Genomic DNA, 10,116 nt, shown 5'->3' with positions numbered 1-10,116 from the left:
CCTGAGCCATGTTTCCGTAATTGCTATGATATCCCAGTCCCATGTTCCTAACCATGCCCTGAGTTCATCTGCCTTCCCTGTTAGGCCCCTTGCATTGAAATAAATGCAGTTTAATTTAATAGTCCTACCTTGTCCCTGCTTGTCCTGACTGTTTAACTCGCTTCTGTTCTCAACTATACCAGTCTCAGATTGATCTCTTTCCTCACTATCTCCCTGGGTCCCTCCCCCACCCCCAACCTTACTAGTTTAAATCCTCCCGAGCAGCTCTAGCAAATCTTCCTACCAGTATATTAAAGTGTATAGGTTTAGGGTGAGAGGGGAAAGATATTAAAGAGATTTAATGGGCAACTTTTTCACGCAGAAAGTGGTGTGTGTGTGTGTGGAATGAGCTGCTAGAGGAAGTGGTGGAGGCTGGTACAATTGCAACATATAAAAAGCATCTGGGTGGGTATATGAATAGGAAGGGTTTAGAGGGATGTGGGCCAGATGCTGGCAGGTGGGTCTAGATTGGGGGGGGATATCTGGTAGGCATGGACGAGTTGGTTCGAAGGGTCTGTTTCCGTGCTGTACATCTATATGACTCTGTGACTGTAACTATAGACCAGCGAGTCTGACATCAATGATAGGGAAAATATTGTAGAAAACAGTGAAGGAGAGAATTCATGTCCATTTCAAGAGGCAAAGTTTGATCAGGGATAGTCAACATGGCTTTGTCAGAGGGAGGTCATGCCTCACAAATCTGGTCAATACTTTGAGAAGTTGATGATGGTAGGGCAATTGATACAGTTTATAAGGATTGAACAAGGCATTTGACAAGGTCTCACATGGCAAGCTGATTCAACAAAAATTAGGAGCTCATGGGGTTAAGGATAATTTGGCAAGTTGGATCCAAAATTGGTTTAGTGACAGGAGTGAGAGGATAGTGGTAGAAAGCTGTTTGTGTGACTGGAGCCCAGTATGTAGTGCCATAACACTTACATCAGTCACCAACAATCCCGTCAGTGCAGATAAAGGCAATTCAGCCCCTTGGGTCTGCACTGAACCTCTGAAGAGCACCCACCCAGACCCACACTCCATCCTGTCCCTGTAACCTTGCATTTATCATGTCTAGTAGGGCTTATGCTCGAAACGTTGAATTCTCTATTCCTGAGATGCTGCCTGGCCTGCTGTGCTTTGACCAGCAACACATTTGCAGCATTTATCATGTCTAATCCACCTAAACTACATTCCTGGACACTATGGAACAGTTTAGCATAGACAATCCACCTAACCTACACATAAGGCCATAAGACATAAAAGCAGAAATTAAGCTATTTGGCCCATCGAGTCTGCTCCTACATTCAATCATGGCTGATAAGCTTCTCAACCCCATTCTCTCGCTTTCTCCCTGTAACCTTTGATCATTTTGACAATCAAGAAACTATCTATTTCTTGTCTTAAATACACTTTATGAGCTGTCCTCCACAGCCTTCTGTGGCAATAAATTCCATTGATTCACCATTCTCTGGCTGAGGAAGTTTCTCCTCACCTCCATTCTAAAGGGTCCTCCCCTTAGTCTGTGCCCTCAAGTCCCAGTCTCTCCTGCCAATGGAAACATCTTCCCAACATCCACTCTGTCCAGGCCATTCAATACTCTGTAAGTTTCTATCAGATCCCACCTCATCCCCTAAACTCCATTGAGTATACACCCAGAGTCCTCAAATGCTCCTCATATGTTAAGCCTTTCATTCCTGGGATCATTCTCTTGAACATCATCTGGATCTGCTCCAGAGCCAGTACATCCTTCCTGAGGTATTGGGTCCAAAATCGCGCACAATATTCTAAATGTGGTCTGACATTTATAAAGCCTCAGAAGTACATCCCTGCTTTTATATTCAAGTCCTCTCAAAATAAAAGCTGCAAATGTGTTGCTGGTCAAAGCACAGCAGGTTAGGCAGCATCTCAGGAATAGAGAATTCGACGTTTCGAGCATAAGCCCTTCATCAGGAATAAGAGAGAGAGAGCCAAGCCGGCTGAGATAAAAGGTAGGGAGGAGGGACTAGGGGGAGGGGCGATGGAGGTGGGATAGGTGGAAGGAGGTCAAGGTGAGGGTGATAGGCCGGAGTGGGGTGGGGGCGGAGAGGTCAGGAAGAGGATTGCAGGTTAGGAGGGCGGTGCTGAGTTGAGGGAACCGACTGAGACAAGGTGGGGGGAGGGGAAATGAGGAAGCTGGAGAAATCTGAATTCATACCTTGTGGTTGGAGGGTTCCCAGGCGGAAGATGAGGCGCTCCTCCTCCAGCCGTCGTGTAGTTGTGTTCTGCCGGTGGAGGAGTCCAAGGACCTCAAAATAAAAGCCAATATTATATTTGCCTTCCTAACTACCGATTCAATCTGCAAGGTTACCGCAAGTAAATCCTGGACTAGAACTCTCAAGTCCCTTTGCACTTCAGATTTCTGAATTTTCTCCCCAATCAGAAATGCCCCTATTCCCCCTACCGAAGTCATGACCTCATACTTTCCCACATTGCATTCTATCTGCTACTTCTTTGCCCACTGTCCTAACTTGTCGAAATGTTTCAGTGGCCTCCCACCTCCTCAATACTACCTGTCCCTCTACCTATCTTTGTATCATGATGGCTCAGTGGTTAGCACTGCTACCTCACAACACCAGAGTCTCCTGGTTCAATTCCAGCCTCGGGTGATTGTCTGCGTGGAGTGGTCCCAACAATTGGAAATCCAGGTAGATAACATCCATTGGGTCTAACCTGCTCATTACCTCCTCAAAGAATTCTAACAGATTTGTCAGGCATGACCTCCATTTGATGAAACCATGCTGACTCCACCCTAAGTATTCACCAAGCATTCAGAAATCTCATCCTTCACAATGGACTCCAAAATCATGCCAACAGCTGAGGTCAGGCTAATCAGCCTGTAATTTTGCATCTTTTGCCTCACTCCTTTCTTAAATGGGGGGTTACATTAGCGATTTTCCAGTCCTCTGGGACCCTCCCTGACTGCAGTGATTTCTGAAAGATCACCACTCATGCCTCCACAATATCTTCAGCTATCTCATTCAGAACTCTGGGATGTATTCCATCCAGGCCAGATGATTTATCCAGCTTCAGACCTTCCAGTTTTTCTTGCATCTTTTCCTTGGTGATGGCCGTCATATTCACCTCTTCCACTCCCCCTCACTCCTCCAAACTCTCTTGAATCTTTGTGATTTAACTTGTGTCTTCCATCATAAAGACTGACGCAAAGTAATTATTCAGTTCCTCAGCCATTCTTCGTTCTTCATTACTACTTCTCCAGCGTCATTTTCCAGCAGTCCAATGTCCACTTCTGCTTCTCTTTCATCTTTTCTCTTGCAATCTTTTTTTGTATTACTGGCTAGCTTATCCTCATATTTAATCTTCTCCCTCCTTATTTTTTTAGTGTCCTCTGTTGATCTTTGCAGGCTTACCAATCCTCTGGCTTCCCACTGCCCTTGACCCTATTATATGCTGTCCCTGGTTTCCCTTGTCAGCCATGCTTCCCTCATCATCCCTTTGGTTTGCTTCTTTTTCCTCAGGAAGAATTTCTGCTATGTCTCCCAAATTACTCCCAGAAAATCCTGCCACTGCTAGGCTTTCCTGCTAGGCTCCTCTTCCAGTCAATTCTGGTCAGCTCACTCATGCATCTGTAGTTACATTTATTCAACTGTAATACATCAGATGTTCAACACCTTCTCCCTCTCACATTGTAGAGCAAATTCTATCAAATTGTGGTCAGTACCTCCTAACAGTTCCTTCACCTTAAGCTCCTTTATCAAGTCTGCCTCATTGCATAACACTAAGTCCAGTATTGCCTGTTCTTTAGTGGGTTCCACCACAAGCTGCTCCAAAAAGCCATCTCATAGACATTCCACAAATTCCTTTTCTACTACCACTACCAACCTGATTTTCCCAGTCCCCCTACATATTGAAATCCCCCATGACCACTGTAACTTTGCCTTTCTTACACACCTCTTCTATCTCCTTGCATATCTTGTGCCCCAAATCCTGAATACTGTTTGGAGGCCCATACATAACTCCCATTATGGTTTTTTTTACAAATTGCAGTTTCTCAACTCTACCCACACAGATTCTACATCATCTGACCCTACTTGATTTCTTTGCTTAAATAATAGTATGCGCTTGGATATTTGGCTCCCAGTCCCGATCCCCTTGCAGCCATGTCTCTGTGATGCCCACCATGTCATACCTGCCAATTTGATCTGTGCCACAAGCTCATTTACCTTATTTCATATACAGAGGAGCCTCGATTATCTGAATGACACAGGTGCAGAGTATTTTGTTCTGATAATCAACTGTTGGATAATTGAATGCCAGATAACACAGCTAAGCAAAGAATCAAGACCCTACAATCTTGTCTGGATAATTCGAATTTCAAATAATCGAATGCCGAATAATCAAGGTTCCTCTGTACTACGTGCATTCAGGTACAACACCTTCAGTCCTATATTGACCATCCATCTTCTCATTGTCATTCGTCTAACCGGTGTACTTGAAGTTTGATACCTAACTCTTACCCTTTTCCCAACTCGGTTCAGGTGGAGAACCTGTATTGAATCCCAATGGTACAGATCTCTCCTGTTTCAATGCTAATGCCAATGCCACATGAAATGGATCTCCTCTTTCCCATACTGCTCTTTTAGTGACGAGTTTACTTCCGTTATTCTCGTGTCCCTATGCCAATTTGCACATGGCTTAGGCAGTGATATGGAGATTATAACCCTTGAGGACCTGTTCTTTTATTTAGTTCCAAGATCCTGATAATCAATGAACAGGTCCTCTTTCCTAGTCTTGCCTATGTTATTTGTCCTGATGTGGACCACAATGACTGGATCCTCTGGATCTTTAGACAGTGGGAGGAAATTGGAACAGACTCGGGGAGAATATGCAAACTCCATACAGACCATAACCCAAGGCTGGAATCAAATTGGCTTCCTGATGCTGTGAGACTATGCTACCCAAAGTGCTGCCTCCCTTATTATGCGGGCAGCACGGTGGCTCAGTGGTTAGCACTGCTGCCTCACAGCACCAGGGTCCCAGGTTTGATTCCAGCCTCAGGCAACTGTCTGTGTGGAGTTTGCACATTCTCCCCATGTCTGTGTGGATTTCCTCTGGGTGCTCTGGTTTTCTCCTACAGTCCAAAGATGTGCAGTTCAGATGAATTGGCCATTCTAAATTGCCCATAGTGTTAGGTATGTTAGTCAGAAGGAAATGGGTTACTCTTTGGAGGGTCGGTGCAGACTTGTTGGGCTGAAGGGCCTGTTTCCACAGTGTAGGGAATCTAATCTAATCATTATTTCTGATATTCATAAATGACAGATGAGACTGTGGAGGCATGACAAGTATGTTTGCGGATGACACAAAGTTTAGCTGTGTGTTTAACACCGAAGAGAAAGGTGTTAGGATAGAGGAAGATGTAAATGGATTGTCATATCGACAGATCAGCGGCAGCTGGAATTTAACCCTAATAAGTGTGAATGATGCACTTTGGAAAAAGGATAAAGACAAGGGACTGCTAAATGAATGGCATGAGCCATGGAAGCAGAGGAACTTCAAAAAAACAGAGGGATGATTGGGTGCTTGCCCAATGATCCATGAAGATGGCAGGGCAGCTTAATAGGGTATGTAAGAAGGCATACGGCATTCTTGCTTGTATCAGTTGTGGCACTGATATAGAGGCTGTACAGGACTATGGTTAGGCCATAGCCGGAGTTTTGTCAGTAGTTCTGACCACCACATTATAGGGATGATGTGATTGCACTGAAGGGGTTGAGAAGGAGATTCACCAGCATAATGCCTGTGTTGAAGCATTGCATCTAAAAGGCTGGATAAGCTTGGTTGTTTTCTTTGGAGCAGAGAAGGTTGAAAGGTGATAAAGGTGTATAAGGTATTGAGGAGCATGGACACTGTACTTAGAAAGCACCTGGTGCCCACCCGCCCCCACAACCCACCCACCTTTGTTAAAGGGTCAATAACAAAGGGGTATAATTTTAAAGTGAAGGCAAGCAGGGAGTTAGACAGGATTTGAGGAGATTCTTTTTCACCCAGAGCATCATGTGGGGTCTGAAATGCACTTCCTGGAGGGTTGTCTAAGCAGGAAATCTCATAACCTTTAAAAAGTATTTGGATGAGCACTTAAAGTATCATAACATTCAAGTCTATGGAAGTAATGTGGGAATGTGGGACTAATGTAGGTAGTCATATATTTTTGTTGGTACAAACTTGATAGGATGAAGGCCCTCTTCTATACTCTATGATTCTATGATTCTATACCCCTCCCTTAAATGCCATCCCAGGCCTATCCCTTCCATGTCATCCCCATCTGACTCTTGTTACCACCAACCTCCCATTAATCCCATCATACTTTTGACTAAACAATCTTTCCATCCTAGGTCATAGAGTCATAGAGATGTACAGCATGGAAACAGATCCTTCGGTCCAACCCGTCCATGCCGAACAGATATCCCAACCCAATCTAGTCCCATCTGCCAGCACCCGACCCTTATCCCTCCAAACCCTTCCTATTCACATACCCATCCAAATGCCTCTTAAATGTTGCAATTGTACCAGCCTCCACCACTTCCCACAGCAGCTCATTCCATACACATACCACCCTCTGCCCCTTAGATCCCTTTTATATCTTTCCCCTCTCACTCTAAACCTATGCCCTCTAGTTCTGGACTCCCCGACCTCAGGGAAAAGACTTTGTCTATTTATCCTATTCATGCCCCTCATAATTTTGTAAACCTCTATAAGGTCACCCCTCAGCCTCCAACGCTCCAGGGAAAACAGCTCCAGCCTGTTCAGCATCTCCCCATAGCTCAAATCCTCCAACCCTGGCAACATCCTTGTAAACTTTTTCTGAACCATTTCAAGTTTCACAACATCTTTCCGATGGGAAGGAGACCAGAATTGCATGCAATACTCCAACAGTGGCCTAACCAATGTCCTGTACAGCCGCAACATGACCTCTCAACTCCTGTACTCAATACTCTGACCAATAAAAGAAAGCATACCAAATGCCTTCTTCACTATCCTATCTACCTGCGACTCCACTTTCAAGGAGCAATGAACCTGCACTCCAAGGTCTCTTTGTTCAGCAACACTCCCTAGGACCTTACCATTAAGTCTATAAGTCCTGCTAATAGTAACTTTGGACTCTTGTTAGTATTTATTTTCCTCTAAAATACCTCACATTGCTGTTGCTAGGATCACCATGGGCAGCCCCACATACACTGCACATATGCCTTTATGTATTTTTATTATTGTTCACCACAGAAATTGGGTAAGACATTGAAATGACTAAATTCATGAAGATTTAAGACTTGGCTGAAATACTAACCTAGCTTTGGCTTAAGCGAGGAATCTCCAAGGTAAATCTCAGAGGGAAAGTCAATCTTACATTACAAACTATCTGGCTCGGAAAGGAGAACAGAAGCAATGGCTTGGGAGCAGAAGATAGTTTTTGTTTTAGGAAATAAAGTATCGACCTTAGGGGCAGTGTAAAGTATAGCCATGGCTATACTTTAACATTTTGAAAATGTTAAAACTTAAAGGAGTGAATTTATGTTGCCTACAAAAATATCATTTTTGTTTTTCGTTTGTCTGTTACAGTAGAAATCTTCCAACTTGAAATCTGATTTTGTAATCCTCCCATCAGTCACTGGAAACTCAAATAGCCTTTGAAAGCAATCAGTTTCCACAGTAGCATGCCTGTATATTGACCACACCACCCAATTTTGTGTCATCTGTAAATTTTGAAAGTGACTTTCAATTCCCAATTTCAAAATGTCTATGTAAATACTGGATAGCAGTGTTTCCGGATCTCGTCATTATGGATCACCATTTGTCAATCTGAGTAACCATCTGATATCCCAATTCTCTTTTGCTTTTGTAAGCAGCTTACCACTAATCCTGCTACTTAGCACATGTTCCATTTTTTCTGAATGTAGTTTATGATGTAAACCTTATTGATAGCCTTTTGAAAGTCTAAATTTTTTTTTTACCTTTACCTAATACTTTAACCTTTCAGGTTATACTGGAACAGAAATAGGCCATCTACCACCTGAAGCTTTGTTCCACCATGTAATAAAATCATGGCCAATTTGTCACCTAACTTCAAATACCTATATTTGACCATATATATATATATATCCTAACAGTTTGGTTAATAGAAACATATCAATCTCAGATTTAAAATTAACAATGACCTAACATTAATTGCAATTTGGTAAGTTTCAAACTTCTTCAACACATTGCAAGTAAAAGTGTTTCCTAGACGGACTATAATTTTTAGACTTTATCTGATAATGTCACATTCCCAACCAGCAGAAATAATTTATCTCTATGTCCTCTTATTAGTGCCCCTTAGTATCTTGAAAACTTGAATCAAACCATCCTTTCATCTGGGACGAAACCATCTGGTCCTCAGGATTATCACTTTGAAGTGCCATTATTTTCTTCATTGCTGTTATTCTGCTTACATAGCTTTTGGTGAGTCTCACACACAGAAACATAGAAAATAGCCCTTCAAGCCTGCTCCGCCAATTTGATCATGGCTGTTCATCCAACTCAGTCCCCTGTTCTCACTTTCTCCTCCACTTTAATTCATTAATCCCCTCACACACTCCTTGATTCCCCTCTCTATTCCTGATTCAACATCAGCTTCCTTGGAATGTTGAGCATGTTATCCTCTTCCTCAAACACAAAACCAATGTAAAGTCATTATTTAACATGCTCACCATTACTTTATATCACCATGATCAGGATAGGGTTCATAATGTGTGGATAACCAAGGAAATTAAAGGTATGCTATGAAGATGTGTTATCAGAATTATCAATTTAAAAGTAATTGATGAGACAAACATTTATCTCTTGGAATTTTTGGAAAAATGCTGCTACAATTAGGAAAAATATTGCCTTTGAAAAGACCATGAGTTGTTTGAATGGAGATACCAAATGCATAATATTTTCAGAAAGAGGTCATCTCGCTCACATTGTGGGTGGAAAGGTATATATTAGATTTGAACATAAACAGTCAAAGAGATAACTTTGATAATTTAGAATGACAGGCTTTGTTGTATCTATTGTTTTTTCTAAATTCTTTTTGATCAAAGTTTGTGAGTTGTAAGCCCACTGCAAGACTTCTGGAAATATCCCATCAGATTAGAAAATGGCAAATGTATTCAAGATTCATTCTAGAAAGGAGGGAGAAAGAAATCAAGAAATTATAGGTCAGGTAGCATAAAATCTGTCAGAGAGGAAATGCAAGAGTCTGTCATTAATGTTAAAGCATGAAACTTAGAAATCTTACTGTAAGTCAAAATCAGCATGGTTTTGTGAAAGAGAAAATGTGTTTGACTAATTTGTTAGAGTTACTTAAGGAATTAATAAGCAACAAGGATAACAGAGAAAATGTCCATGCAGTATTCTTGGATTTCCAAAAGGCACTTGATAAGGTTTCTATCAACATTTGTTACACAAATTAAGCACTGCTGGTGTATGAAAGCAGAGAGTAAGCATAGATGGATCATTTCCAGGTTGGCAAGAGAAAACAAGTGGAGTTCCACAGGGATCAGTGCTGGGGCCACAACTACTAATTTAAATTGATAGCTTGAATGAAGGGAATAAATGTATGGTTGTTAAATTTGTCGATTACCCAAAGATAAGTCCTCGAGTAAGTTGTGAAGAGGATTAAAGTAGTCTGCAAAGTGATTATTAACAGATTAAGTGACTGGGCAAACATTTAACAGATAAAGTTTAATGTGGGAAAATGTAAACTTGTCCATTTTGGCAGGAACATTAAGAAAGCAGCAATTGATTTAAATTAAAAGGGATTACAGAACTCTATAATATAGAAGGATTTGGACATCCTCTAATGTAAGTCACAAAACTCTAGTTTGCATGTACAATACATGATTAAATAGGCAAATGAATGCTGTTGCTTATTGCAAGGAGTTTAAAATAGGGATGTTTTGTTATACTTGTACAGGGCTTTGGTGAGATTACATCTGAAGTATTGTGTACAGTTTTGGTCTTCTTACATTCAAAGCAGTACAATCTCTTCTGAAGGGTAAAGTGGAG

Source organism: Hemiscyllium ocellatum, chromosome 8 (genome assembly GCF_020745735.1).
Source record: "Hemiscyllium ocellatum isolate sHemOce1 chromosome 8, sHemOce1.pat.X.cur, whole genome shotgun sequence".
Taxonomy (NCBI): domain Eukaryota; kingdom Metazoa; phylum Chordata; class Chondrichthyes; order Orectolobiformes; family Hemiscylliidae; genus Hemiscyllium; species Hemiscyllium ocellatum.
Note: the sequence above shows the minus strand (reverse complement) of the source record.